This window comes from Crocodylus siamensis, chromosome 13 (assembly GCF_052110815.1).
Source record: "Crocodylus siamensis isolate JL-2025a chromosome 13, ASM5211081v1, whole genome shotgun sequence".
In the NCBI taxonomy this organism is placed as follows: Eukaryota; Metazoa; Chordata; order Crocodylia; family Crocodylidae; genus Crocodylus; species Crocodylus siamensis.
Genome location: NC_143407.1, coordinates 31716397 through 31729643, shown reverse-complemented (window position 1 = coordinate 31729643; position 13247 = coordinate 31716397). Strand labels below are relative to the sequence as shown.

General features: G+C 44.8%; 1 long non-coding RNA gene across 3 annotated transcripts in view; it reads right to left on the bottom strand.

The window, feature by feature from the left end:
* The window catches only part of LOC149854187 (uncharacterized), a 180808-nt gene that overhangs the window by 60862 nt on the left and 106699 nt on the right, over nucleotides 1–13247 (bottom strand). The gene's annotated exons all lie outside the window — the stretch shown is intronic.

The following is a 13247-nucleotide window of genomic DNA, read 5'->3' as shown; positions in this document are numbered from 1 at the left end:
ACTTACTTTCATGACATGCTTTGAGAGCTGTGTGTGACAAGTGGGCAGGCACAGTGGTCCAGTGCAGTGGACAGTGTGCTAGCACTCTCGTGATGTGAGTGCCTGTTTGCCAGTGGCCTGTGGTGCTGTTGTTCGATATCCCACTTCACATCTCTGTTACTGTGTTGCTTACTATGGTGATTAGTTCTTTGGGATACGAATTGTGTTTGTACAGCACCTGGCACAGCGAAGACTGAGTTGCACCTAAGACCTCTAGACCCTACTATAATACATATCCTAACAACATGGGATCTGATCTGGGCTAGGGACAGAAGTTACACAAACTGGTTTAAGTGATCAGAAACTGGTTTAAACCTGTAACAGAACACATATCCAGTGCACATAAGCTGCTTTCAACATGGCTGAAACTGGTTTAAGATAAACCTGGTTGAATATACTACCAGACTTAACTGATTTGGGTCAAACCCATTTATGACACTTCTGGTCCAGACCCCTTCCTGGTTCAAGTTAAATTACAGTCTCCAAGCATGCTTTTCAGCCCTGGGCTGGGCTGGGCTGTGCTGCCTGTTCCAGCAGAGAGGAGTTGGGGGGAGGCAGGGACTGCCCCTCCCCCCAGGCAAACCCTGGCTGGGGACTGGGGCCTAGGGGCCAGGAGCCAGGGTGGGGGGAGTTAAACTTCCTTTCCCCCAAGTACAGAGCTGCCCTGCCCTGCTAAAAACTTACTCCTGGCTGTGACTGTGGACTACAAATCCCAGAGGCATTTGGAAGCAGGAAGAGGAAGTGATGAGTAATCCTGCAGAGTCCTCCTGCTGTGACTGTGGACTGCAAATCCCAGAGACCTGGAGGTGGGCAGCAGGAAGAGGAAGCAAACACACAGCCCATGCTGGCTAGGTGTGAGAGAGCCATGCTCTAGCACTCCCTCGCTTCTGGCTTGAGCCACTGCAGCCATGTGACTGCATTTCCTGAATCAAAAGTGAATGTCTGTCCAGTTGTTTCTAAGTTTAATGTCTGCAGTTTAGACTAATCTGCAAAGACTGAATCGATTTGGCCTTGGGCTTTTTGTCTGTCTGTACTTAGCCCTGCTGGTGATCCAGCCTGGGATATTCTGACCATCCTATGAGAATTACAAATACTGAAGACACATTATGTTTCTTATCACAATCTATTCCCAGTTCCCCTTCTGTTGCTGTGCTGTATAAAACCACCTGTTTGTTTCTCTAGGAAAAGTTGACCTTCCATGAAGCCAATAATTAAAACACCGTGTCAGAGGAGAGGGAGCTTGCAGCATCAAAATACTCAATGGTATGAAGGTACCCAGGCATTTACTGTAACAGACTGAGTCTTATTCCTGCTGACTAGCGGTGCTTTTCAGACATATTGAAACCAATGTGTCCTGAAATGCGAATTCTTTACAGATGGCCGTATCTGCTCAGCGTAGACCTGCAGGCAACGCTCCATGATGATATTCTAAACATTTCTACCACTGCAGGCTCTGGGCGTATGTGGAAGAGAGAGACTAAAACAGATTCTTATTTGCAGCTCCAGTTTTTGCTGCTGTCCAGATGAGTCAGTGCCAGTCGTCTAAGCAAAACTTCTGTTGCATACCCCCAGGCAGTGGGAAACCTGCCTGAGTTTGAGATGCAGCAGAAGCAGGGTGAAAAGAAGGGAGGGATATTTGCTAATTTTCCAGTTAATCTAAAAAAAAAAAAAAAAAATCCAGTCCCCTTTGAAGAGATTTTTAAGAGGAACTGGGGAAACAGCAGATGTGGTTTTCTGTCTTTCTGCCTGTCTCCTTATCTTGGGGTTTCATAGTCACTCCTGTCACTGTCATATCTGAGCATCTTTCACATAAAAACAAGAGCAAAGTCCTGAGGGTGCTTCAAGCAGACTCTGATACCTCTGCTGCCTTTTATAAGGTGAAAACTCTGAGTGGGAAGGTGTGATTTTTTTTTTCTTTGCATTTTTATTTTTGCTGTTGTTGATTTGGTTATTTTCCATTTGAAAGATGATTTGCTTTAGCATCAACTTAAAAAATAAAATAAAAGTGCTGTCTCTGAGCTGTGCTGAGTGAGCTTTGTTGGAATGCACAATTCAGAAAAGATGCAAAGCCCATCGGGATCAAAACTCAAACTCGAGGAGAAACAGGTCACAGGTGCTTGGAATTTGAGGGGTTTTTTAAACTTCTTTGACCAGAATCCCAGGAGCAGCACAGAAACGATGGAGTGTGTTTGGATTCTGTGGTCCAGATTCTGACCTCTCCTTAACCTCTGCATGTCTTCAGAGTGACTCCAGATGAGACGATGCAATTAGTCGAGATTTACAGAATTGTAACGGGCTTTGGAAACTGATTCATCACGGGGAAAAAAGACTCTGCTGTGCCTCGGTGTGTACTGCATCAACTTTGCTTAGGGCCTGATTTTCCATGCTATTTAGGCATCTGAGAGCTGCGGATAGGCACCTATTAGGTTTGTCAGGATGTGCTAGGTGCTGTGCAGACGCATAAGAAGTCCTTGCACAAAGAACTTATAAATAGTCAAGACAGATGAAGGAAGCTCTATTTTCTTTAATTTCCAGGCAGGGAACTAAGGTAAAGGGAATAACTTATTCACTCAAGGAAATTGGTGGGAGAGCCAAGATTTGAACCCACATGCCCTAAGCAAAGTGCCTCATCTGCTGCATGGAGAAGATCTTGCCTCTCCTTGAGGTTGTCCCCAAACCCTTGACTGCACTAAGTGGAAGGAAAAATAACAGCAGAAACATGCAATCCCAGTAAACTGCAAGCTGTAGATCAGGCTCCCTGCTCTCAATGCAGATCTAAAGTCATTTGATATTTTGCCTAAACAAGGCTAACAAAAGTCTCTGTGGTCCCTTCAAGGCATAATAGCCTCTTCTGAGTGCAGCAGGGGACAAATATACCACCTGGAATCTGTTGTGTTTAAGGCAGTCTTCAATTTTTGCAATTCAGCTTTCCCATGGGAAAGAAATACAATGTGCCCTTTCCTCCCACCATAATTGGCTCCAGAAAGGAAAGAGGGAGGGGTAGCATCCATCCAAGCACGGATAAAATAAAAAACTGCACTGAACAGTTGTCACCTTTTGCATGATGGAAGCACCATGCAGCACAGATTATTAACTTATTTGGCAAGACATTCCCTTGGTTTGTCCAACTATCTGGGACAAAAAGCAGCCTTTAGGATTGGTTCCATATACCCATTGACTTTCTCACAGTCGCTGACTTTTTAAAATATTCTACATAACATTGACACAGGAATTTGCTGCACAGATGTAATGTGAATGGCCCAAAATCACAAGAGCTGGCAGCTCTGAGAGAGTCACTTGTAGACTTCAGAGGAGGTGCCAGCAGTCAGAGTTAGGAATAAAAACAAGGAAGGAAATGGAGAGAATATATGCAGATGGTTGTTACAGGATTGGATGCTCAAAGCCCAAGTCATTTCTGGTGTTACTCCACTGAAGTCAGAGCTGAATTCCGGCCTGCTTTGTGAGCCAGGCCCAGTGGAGAGGATATGCTGGTATTACCTCCTGACACTGGGGTTTTGTTATCGGCAGGCGTGATGAGAGCCAGGATTCCCGACAAGCAGAGGCCCATATAAACTGGGCGTCACCACATGTACACACAATGAACTTTCTCACAGTTTCTGTTTCTTGAGAAGGGTAAGAATAAAGCACTTTTCCTCCATAAAAATAGTTTTAACCAGTAAGGAGCAAGTCCCAGCTGAACTGAATCAAATCAGCTTTGTTATAATCACTCAGGGGTTCTGTTTCCCTTTGCTCAGCTTCATCGCTTCTCACCTCCTGTGCCCTCAGGAGCTTTCTGACAAGGCCCGATGGTGCACGACACGTCCCGTTGCACTGATCTGATAGGGCCGCGTGGAACTCAGCAGGAATGATCTTCCTGTCTGCCAAAGCTAGGACTCACAGCAAAAAGGCATTAACAGCTTGCTAGAGCAGTGATTTTAGACTCAAGGCACCCCTAGACAGAGTTGAGGCACCCCTTGGAAAATGCCAGCTCTTTGTTTTTGCTCAGTTTTTTGCCTACAGAAAAATAACCGAGCCATTTTTCTATTTTCAAAGATCTGAGAAAGAGCAGAACCCTGGATTTCTATTTGAAAATGCTGGGTTTATCTTGTGATTCATGTTTGTAAACCTAACAGCACTAACATTGTGTGGCATCCCGTGACACCTTTGAAAGGCTCTCAAGGCACCCTGGTTGAGAATCACTGAGCTAGAGAATGGCTTAAAATAAATTCAGACTTAACCTATGTGCTTTTCTTGGGCCAGTGAGATCAGGTTTGTTACCACCCACCTAAAGCTAGAGTTTTTCATGTGTGAGTGGGAGTTGGGTTTGGCACAGCATGCCAGTGCTCGGCTACAGTGAAGACGAGAAGCCCCATATGAGAGACTGCAGCAGGACCTCCAGATCCACGGTGATATCTTGCGTCATTTAGATTCTAGTCCATCATGTAAGGTACCTGCCTTTAGAAATGGTGAAAATAACCTTGTGATTTGAAATAAATATAGAGCTCTCTTGAGTAAAGGTAATGCACTACAAAATCCTAACACCTATTGAGGAGACCTCTGGTAAGGTTAATAATATGCCTTTTTGTTTAATTTGCTACTGGTCTTTATTGACCTGGGCTGGATTCAACCTAACTTGAAGGTACAAAACTGTTTTCCATGACCAGTTCTTGGAACAAGAAGTTCATATACATGTGCATTTTGGATGTGCATATTTTTTCCCCCTGCAAAAAATGCATGCTTTTATCCTAAATAACTTCAGGACTCTTTTTGCGCTCCTGCTGGATAAATACCACCTGTTATGATCCTACTCACTCATGGTACCAGAAATGCAGAGGAATGAAGAGTTGCGGTCACAGTGAGCTGGCCTTCTCTTTTCCAAATCCAGTTGCAGATTTTCAAGCTGAGCATCCAAGGTCTTGCAGAACCTGCTATTCAGAGAGCAGAGATGGGGCTTTTTCCCCTAAGGCAGCTCATGTTTAATAGCTTTGAAAAGTTTGGCTCTCATGCAGATTTATCGCTATTGGTATTAATTAATAACATGGTCTAATGCATTGATTTCAGGTCTAGGATTTAGGACATTCTGCCTTCTAATCCCAGAGCCAGCCTGCTGTGTAGCCATAGCCAAGGGGTGGGGGGGGATGCCTTTTCATGGGTCTGAATCATCTCTTTATCCTGGAGAATGCTTACTGACAAGGACACTAAAGATGGGCCTGTTAGACTCTACATAGCTCTGTGAAAATCATGTGAACTCACCCTGCGGACAAACAAGGTAATATACAGTCCCTGTCTTGAAGAGCAAACACTCAAGCAAGGCAAACACAGGAAAGATGGGATGCACTGGGAAGCCCAGAGCATAAAATAATGTCATTTTCCAAATTATTATTCTCTTATCGTTACCTCATTTAGGCTAAAAAATGGCCTCACTTCTAAGTTGCTGCTAATAATAGGCTTTTTGCATCCCTGTCCCTCTTGAGTTCATTATTTCCTCCGTCTAAACATCTGGTCTCACCGACATGCCATGCCACTTGCATCCTTGTCATCTATGACTGGCTGAAAGGCCGTTGCAAACTGCCAGGCATTGGACTGCCAATAGGTATGGAGAGCAACTCTCGTAGGCTGCAAGATTTGTCAAGAAGTTGTGTGTGTAGAAGAGAGAAAGATTGAGCTGAAGGAAAGATTTTGCCTCTCCCATTCTGGGACAACAGTCATGTTACACGGAGGGTTTCACCACAATGAGGTCTGCATTGTGTCATCCACAGAAGAAGGAAATCTGCACTAGCACCAAGCTCCTGTGTGACAAGTCAGATAAGCTAAGCTTGGCTCCAGGAAAATAACCCTTCACTGGGGACTTGGTGGGAAGGTTTCAGTGGCAAAGACAAATAGGTTTCCTGCTGCCATCTTCTTGGAATGGTGCAACTCTGGCCAGACCCAGAAAGCAAACAACTGCTTACTATCCTCCCGGGCCCTGATGCAGGAAAGCACTAAAGCACGTGCTTGAATTCACTCCCGTTCAAGACAGCAGCTAAGCACATACTTCAGCGAAATCAATGGAAGATATCCAAGTGGATGCAGTCCCTTACTTGCAATTTTCTTAATCGCATTAAAATTAGGCTGGCTCCAAAGTGTCTCTTTTCACCCAATCTTGCAGGCCTTATTTAGGGAAGATTCCCCACTGGCACTGAGGCAGGGATCCTGCATGGTTATGAACTGCAGGCCCACGTGATTTCTCCGGCTGACTCCAGGCCCAGGGTGCAGCTGGCTAAACTCCCTGGAAAATGTTGCACTGAGGGCAGATGCCAGGTGCCAGATTCTGACTGCACAAGGGTGTATAAGTCTGTGAGCTGCAGGATCTTGCATACTTTGAAGCTGAGCTCAGATGTGAAGGAAAGCACTGAATGAGTTATTTTTGGTTTTCTTTGTCCTTTCCTGTATGACAGGCTCCCTTCACCCACCCTGAATGCAACAGTTTCCTATTTGGTGTCTTGGGGTGGGAGCCAGAATTTCAAAGCACTGGCACCGCTCCCACTGCTGCCTGCATTTGTGCCTTCTCCATCTCTATCTCTGGGCAAGCCGCTTCCAGAGATGGCATTATTAAGAGAGCTGACAGCCCTGCAATGGAAAGTGACTGACAGAGGCAGATGGAAACCCAGAAGCAGAAATAAAATTTAACTACAGCCATGCTGCAATTTGCAACCTTGTCTCCAGCACTTACCTGCAGAGCTAATGTGCATTTGTGCAGCGTCCAGCAACTGCCCAAGGCTAAGCCCTTCTCCCTACAAACTGGGGTTGCGTATTTGACAGGTTAAATAGGGTTTGGTTAATTGACCAGTAAAGGTCAAAAATTGTCAAAAATTGCCAATAGGTCCAAATAATACACAGAAAAAAGCACAAAAGTTCAGTTAAGAAATATGTCAAAAACAGTAAGAATCATATTTCTATCATGAAAACTACAAAAAAGTAACTTTTTTGGTAAAATTGCTATAAACTTTGACCCATCAAAAATATGCAGCCAATTGACTATATTTGACCTGTCAATTGACCAGCTTGCCAATCCTAATTGAAACAGAAAGAAGATGCACCATTTTAAGGGGCTCTTTGTGTACATAATTGAGTAACATCCCAGAAACTGGATGTGTGATGCACTTAATTAGTAGAAGATTAGCATAAACAGTAACATTCAAGTTTTTAGAGCCGAGGGACTAATGATTGAGCCCTGGCTTCTCATGGGTATGATTTGTAATTGCTTCTGTTGTCTTCAATATGTGAGTTTATTTGCAACAGCCGAGACAAGAATATTATATTTAACACTCCCAGAATAGTCATCTTAATATGCAGAATTAAAAGCATTTATATAGTTTATATCTTCAAAGCTTTGTGGAAACATTAATCAAAATTGCACTAATATAATCATAATTTCTGTAATTGTGGTTTAGACTTCTGTTTTTAAAAACCCTGTCTTTTGGGTTGAACTTGGGATACTTAGACTGTTACTCTCACAGGCAAAGATTTCTGCTGGTGCATATTCTGTGGGTATCCTCAATGGGAAACAGCGTGGAAAGTTTAAAAACACACACACACACGTCTTTGCAGATGTGGGGGCTTGTCCTTTGCAGGGCTTGCAACAAATGTGCTTCCATTGATGAAACAGTCAAGACATCCCCAAAACTTCCAGTCCAAAATATGCCTCCCTCCTTTTTGTCCTCATTTCAATTCCTGCAGCTAGCCAGTTAGTTCGTGGATGTGGTAAGTGGTTTAAATGCAAAGGGGAGTGACTGTTATAATCTAGAGTCTGAACATGTCTATAAGCAGAGCTCAGGGAGGATTCGAGTAGCGTATGCCCATAAAGGCGACCTGCAAAGGACAACAGTAAGTGTCAGGTCCTTTCTTATTTCTTTATGAGGCACAGAAAAGACCTGCATGCTTTCTTTAGGACGTGGCTTTAATTTTTGTTTAACCTTAAAAATGATGTTTTAATAAATCGAATTATAATTCTAAAAAGAATGACTGGAAGCACCATCAGGTCAGAGCCTCATTGTGCAAACACACGATAAAGTATGTCTACAGTACAGTCACAGATAGGATTGCAGGGCTGTGCAAAGATAACCTGGCCAGCTTTGAAAGACTTGGTTCAGGTAGCAGAAGCAACCTAGTTGTGGCAGCACAGAGCTCTGCCTCTCAGCCTGGCGTATCCATATCCGCTGTTAGTGACTGTTTCTGCCCCGAAGTGAACATGTCCATCACCTAGTTGGAGACTATCCAATAGCAATTAAAGTTCCCAGTGATCAGTACTGACAACCTCCAGCATCCAGAAATCATGAGTCAGGCCTCCCAAAATTTATGATTATGACTTTAAAGTCATCAGAGTCCAAAAATGAGCAAAATGGGGGTCCTAGTTCATAGGATTGTAGGAAAGTAGGCCTAGAAGAGACCTTGTGAGGTTATCTAGTCCAGTCCCCTGCTCAAGGCTGAATCATCCCTGATGAAACCATCCCAGCCAAGTGTCTGTCTAAGCTGCTCTTGACATTTTCCAGGGAGATCCCACAACTTCTTTAGAGAGTCTATTCCAATACTTGGCCACCCTCAAAGTCACAAAACTCCTCCTGATCTCCAACCTAAATTTCCTTTGCTGCAATTTGAGGCCATTGCTCCTAGTCCTGTCCCCTGTAGCCACAGTGAAAAGGCTATCTCCATCCTTTCATTTAAAAAAAGAAATGGAAGTCGAGATTCTTAGCCACTTGTGTCCAAGAGGACGAGGCATAAGTAAAATACCAGTATAAGGAGTTGTATGGTGAAATTGTCCGTGTCACCATCAGCACTGGACAATTATCCCTGTTATTTTGAAATATTCAGCACCTTCCATCTTTGGACCTGAAAGTGAAGACAGTTGCTTGGTGTCACAGCTTTTCTTTCCTTTTTTTTTTTGCCCCAGGCCAATTGGTGCTTTTTGCTAATGCGTCTATTCTCTCCATTCCAGCATAGACAGAAACGTGGCCCGTCTGCTACAGGGTCTATACAATGTGTAGACCCTGTGTTATATAGTATGCATACTGACAGTGCGCCCCGCAGAGACATGAATATAAAATGCAGGTTTGTGGCCCTGGGCGCACGGTCTGCAAGGGAAGGAACATGTGTGCAGGAGTTTTTTTCAGGACAGACAGTAGAGGGGCATTACGAGCAATGTTATCAGCTGTGCCCCTACACTGAATATGGAATTAATCCAAACCACAATCATGCACAGCGTAGACTGGTTTCCATATCTTCCTTTATCTCTTCCTGTCGATCTTTCCTTGTCCGATATTACAATTATTAGCATTCTTATCATTGCTATTAAAACAGTAACAAATCCAATTCAGCAAATGTTGCAAGCATGAGTGGATAGACCTATGATTTCTAGAGCAGTTTCTCTGCCACATCATTGAGGGCTTGCTACAGAAACCCATGTAAACAAAGGAAAAAATGGACAGGCCCTAATCGAGACAATGTAGGGATGGGACGAGAACACATTTATCTTTTCTCTCGTGAGCCTCCTCAGGATAAAGGAAATGCCCTAATACACCAGGCATCTTGGACGCCAGATGGCTGATTATTAGGTACTTTTTACACAGAGGAAGGAAGTGAGGAGAAACAGGCTTGCATTTTCATGGCACTGCAGGGACAGGGGAAAGAAAGATAGTGGAAGGGCTGGGCCACCTCCAAAGCCAACTGATTGGAAGGGCTCTTAATGGCTTTACTGGGTTTTGAATTTAGCCCTGAGAGAATCAGAAAGGGTGAAACATCTACATGTATTTACATCTGTGGTTTAATTCTTTATTCAGCCAGGGCCAGTGTGCTAGACGGGTGAGCAAATGGTCACTTTTTAAAATTATTACCCTCATCATGGTGAATTACGGCTAAATTCATTTTTTTTATACCTTCCTAACAGCATTGCCAGGCCCTGACAGATAGCTGGTTAATCCACAGGCTTTGCATGGAATCACCCTATTTCCTAGGAGCCTGTTCCAGGCAAATACATGCATGCTATCCTTTACCTATATCACTAGTCCATAATAAGTACTGATCGGTATGTGTGCAGTGTTGGCAGAACCCAAACTCACAGCAGAGAGATCAGCAGATGATGTCTATCTGAGCCAGTGGGGCAACTTGTCACTTAGTGTAAATAGGCAGGGCTCTGTTAAATTGCATAGCCTTATCGTGGCTGAGAAGCCGGCCAATATTTGAGTCAGATTCTGTCTCCGGTTACACCAGTATGGCGTCCTAGATTTTTAAAGTGAGGCCGCTCTGTTGCGACCACGTGCACTGGCATCAAGAATACCCCCAGCTATCTCAATGAATGAAAATAAAAAAGCTGCATCTTCCAAGGGGTTTTGGTTATAGCCGTGTTGGTCTAAGGACACAGGCAAGCAAGGTTCTTTGGCTTATGCTGATCTTGAAACACTAAAGATCCAAGTCACATCTACGTGGTGAGCGGGTTATGCCACAAATTGCCCGCTGCAGGTCCCTGCACCTTCCTCCAAAGCATCTGTCTGGCAGCTGTCAGAGATGTAGTCCTGAACTGTAGGCCCCTTGCATCCAATCCAGTTCGGCAGTTCCTGAGTCCTGTCACAGTCTCGTGCCAAATATCACCATTCAGAACAAAAAAATTTTAGCCTACTGTGAGCCCAACAACTGTTGGTTGAACCGGCGCCTATGTAACAATACAGTTTATCTGGGCATAAAAGTTTGCCAGTCTAGCTATACAGATATAACGACATGGAGCAACCCTCCTGCTGTACGGGCAGTGTATACCGGAAAAGGAGCTCTTTTGTTGCTATGGCTTAATCTGTTTCCCTGAATTGGCCGTACCGGCAAGAGGATTTTTTTCACCAGCATAATTGTGTCGAGACCAGGGTTTTTGCTGGCACGATGGCTGCAGTTTTTCCCCATGTGCTGAACCAGGTAGTCATGTTGCTAAAAAGTTTAAGCGTAGAACAAGCCTTACGCTAGGTTTGCATAGTATGGTCTGGGCTCCTGTCCCTCCTGTGAGCCTGTCCTGTCAAACTAATCCAACAGGGCAGGAGAGCTTGTGAGCAGATGTTGAACCTGTCAAACTGCTTTCCCAACAAAAAGGGCTTTGGGATGAGAAAGTTAATGGCCACATCAGATAACAGCTCTTAAAGAGGTGGCCTTACTCTCTGATTTATTACATGCAGATGACAGATCATTTGTCATGATCCAGTTCCATAAAGCGCTAATGACAAAGGCAGTGACAAAACAATTAAAACCGCAGGAGTGTAGGAGACTCAGGGTAATTGTCCTTACCCAGTTGAGTTCAGCAGATCCCTGCTGTGAGGACTGAGCTTTGTTTCTCCACCCCAACTCCCCACTCGTTTAATTGGAAGGCCAGAAGATCCACTAAGAGATACAGATTACCCTTTGAAGTTGCTCCTGCTACAAAACAGAAATTAATGAAATGGAAAATGTCACAGGTGTAACAACCGCGACGTGGAGGTATGGCTGGGCAAAGCGCAGTGACAGCTCACCTGAGGCATTGTTCTGTGTGAGCGTTCCCTAATCACGTTGATTATCCTCACATTGTTTTGTTCACCAAATATTTGTCTTTTGCCTAACATGTGTTTAAGGCTAATATACAAATCGCACAAGGGGATTACTGCCAGCCTGAGTCAATCTGAGGGGTGTTTAGCCAGGGAGAGGGTACAATGAATGCATAAACCTCTGTTCCAAGAGTCAGGAATATTTTATCTTTGTTTGACTCAAGGGTCAATTTAGCTAGCCTCACTGACTGGCCTTACATGGTAGCACTGAAGGCCTGGCAGGCCTCCAATGGGAGCTAGATCCTTCTCTGATTATTATTTAGTACATGTAGAGCTTATGGTGCAACTGGGGGGTGACCAACCTGAAGAAAGGCCTCTGCAAATTACAGTAAGGTGGGGGGGGTTTAAATCATATGATAAAAGCCCTTCTCTGTTTATGTATTACTCTTCTGGTTTTTGAGCCATTGGGGTTCTGGTTTTCAAGCTTCGTGGGCATAAATGTTAGAAATTCACTTCTGTCCCCAACAAAAATTGACTTTCTGGCCTAATGCTGTGACTCCAGTAGCTGAGGTTTTATGAACAACCCCACTGTTACAGAAGTGCTCTGTCTTGTCAGCTGATGGTTCTCAACAGGGGTTTCATGAGCACCCTGGGGTGTTGCAAGCAGGGCAAGATGAATGCATAGGCAAGTTCCCTCTGCAGCGGTGGTACTACGCTAATGGCCCTGTCTACCTCCCTGCCCTTACCCTCCCTCCGTTGGCCTTGCCACTGCCGTGGCTGCTTCCTAAGGGCGGCTCTAAGCCATGCTCCCCACAGGTGGCAGCACCGAGGTGGGGAAGTGGGGGTCTCAACCAGTTCAGGGCCCGTGAGTTTGTCTGCCTTGGGTCCACTAAAGGGTTAATCTGGCCCTGGCGGCAAGGTCCTTTGGAGGGTGCCAAGGATGTGACGAGGTAAGCACCTGCCTTGGTCCCTAGTAAGGAGGTAAGCTCATCATTCCCCCGCCCAGCTGCTCCGTGAGGAGCTAAGTGCTTGCTCCACCACTCCCTACCCTGCTCCCCACCCTTGTGCCAGGAGTTAAGCTCCGCAATAAATAAAATAATTATTGAAATGGGGTGGCGTTTGCTTCACAGGAGTTACAGGAGGGTGCCAGGAGCCTAAAAAGGCTGAGAACCACTGATGTAAACGGTTGGTTCATAAATCCCATGCCAATAGACGGTGCTCAAGTATGCATGGCCTAGTTTCTCAGTGCCATAGGCTCAATAAAATGTATATGGAAAATGGTTTCCTCCAGCACTTTGCTACCATGTCTTACCATGTCTGTGGGCCTACTGGAAAGTCCAGATGTTCTCGTGGTTGGTAATTGGGAGTAGCCTATAGCTGGTTTGCCATGTAGTGCCCAGCAGTTTCTGGAAGCAGCATTGGTTTGTGGGGGTAGTGGGAAGCATTGTTAAACTGTAGACCCTTTTCCTTTCTAATCCCTTGGCAGCTTCCAGGGAACTGCTGGGCACTGTCAGGTTCCAACAGATGGACATTTTACTTCCCCAAGTAGCCCATCAGGTGGTGGGTTTCTTTTAAAAGCATCGCTCCTTCCACAAGCAAAGTCTGGATTGAAAAATTGGTAAAGCAGGTTAAGAAAAAGGAGTCTGGCAGTTAGGCCTCTTCCCCTAACTCACTACA